This window comes from Macrobrachium nipponense, chromosome 18 (genome assembly GCF_015104395.2).
Source record: "Macrobrachium nipponense isolate FS-2020 chromosome 18, ASM1510439v2, whole genome shotgun sequence".
In the NCBI taxonomy this organism is placed as follows: Eukaryota; Metazoa; Arthropoda; class Malacostraca; order Decapoda; family Palaemonidae; genus Macrobrachium; species Macrobrachium nipponense.
The window spans coordinates 57,050,111-57,051,976 of record NC_087211.1 but is presented as its reverse complement, the minus strand read 5'-3'; positions in this window follow the sequence as shown (position 1 = coordinate 57,051,976).

Genomic DNA, 1,866 nt, shown 5'->3' with positions numbered 1-1,866 from the left:
CGAGGCGTAAAAACCCGTAAGTTCAATGCCTTTCATATATGCAAAGTATGGGTTATGCAATGCATAATGGCTCAATACTTGCATATACTACTGTGGCAACCTCTGGTGTGGCGTAAAAACCCGTAAGTTCAATTTCCTTTCATATATGCAAAGTATGGGATATGCAATGCATAATGGGCTCAATACTTGCATATACTACTGTGGCAACCTCTGGCGCGGCGTAAAAACCCGTAAGTTCAATGCCTTTCATATATGCAAAGTATGGGTTATGCAATGCATAATGGGCTCAATACTTGCATATACTACTGTGGCAACCTCTGGCGCGGCGTAAAAACTGTAAGTTCAATGCCTTTCATATATGCAAAGTATGGGTTATGCAATGCATAATGGGCTCAATACTTGCATATACTACTGTGGCAACCTTCTGGCGGCGGCGTAAAAACCCTCATGTTCAATGCCTTTCATATTAGCAAAGTATTTGGGTTATGCAATGCAAAATGGGCTCAATACTTGCATATACTACTGTGGCAACCTCTGGCGTGGCGTAAAAACCCGTAAGTTCAATGCCTTTCATATATGAAAAGTATGGGTTATACAATGCATAATGGCTCAATACTTGCATATACTACTGTGGCAACCTCTGGCGCGGCGTAAAAAAAACCCGTAAGTTCAATGACTTTCATATATGCAAAGTATGGGTTATGCAATGCATAATGGGCTCAATACTTGCATACTATACTACTGTGGCAACCTCTGGCGCGACGTAAAAACCCGTCAGTTCAATGCCTTTCATATATGCAAAGTATGGGTTATGCAATGCATAATGGGAACTCAATACTTGCATATATACTGTGGCAACCTCTGGCGCGGCGTAAAAACCCGTAAGTTCAATGCCTTTCATATATGCAAAGTATGGGTTATGCAATGCATAATGGGCTCAATACTTGCATATACTACTGTGGCAACCTCTGGCGCGGCGTAAAAACCCGTAAGTTCAATGCCTTTCATATATGCAAAGTATGGGTTATGCAATGCATAATGGGCTCAATACTTGCATATACAACTGTGGCAACCTCTTGGCGCGGCGTAAAAACCCGTAAGTTCAATATCTTTCATATATGCAAAGTATGGGTTATGCAATGCATAATGGGCTCAATACTTGCATATACTACTGTGGCAACCTCTGGCTCGGCGTAAAAACCCGTAAGTTCAATATCTTTCATATATGCAAAGTATGGGTTATGCAATGCATAATGGGCTCAATACTTGCTATACTACTGTGGCAACCTCTGGCGCGGCGTAAAAAACCGTAAGTTCAATGCCTTTCATACATGCAAAGTATGGGTTATGCAATCCATAATGGGCTCAATACTTGCATATATACTGTTGGCAACCTCTGGCGCGGCGTAAAAACCCGTAAGTTCAATGCCTTTCATACATGCAAAGTATGGGTTATGCAATGCATAATGTCTCAATACTTGATATTACTACTGTGGCAACCTCTGGCGCGGCGTAAAACCCGTAAGTTCAATGCCTTTCATACATGCAAAACATGGGTTACGTAATGCATAATGGGCTCAATACTTGCATATACTACTGTGGCAACCTCTGGCGCGGCGTAAAAACCCGTAAGTTCAATGCCTTTCATACATGCAAAGTATGGGTTATGCAATGCATAATGGGCTCAATACTTCCATATACTACTGTGGCAACCTCTGGCGCGGCGTAAAAACCCGTAAGTTCAATGCCTTTCATATATGCAAAGTATGGGTTATGCAATGCATAATGGGCTCAATACTTGCATATACTACTTTGGCAACCTCTGGCGCGGCGTAAAAACCCGTAAGTTTCAATGCCTTTCATATA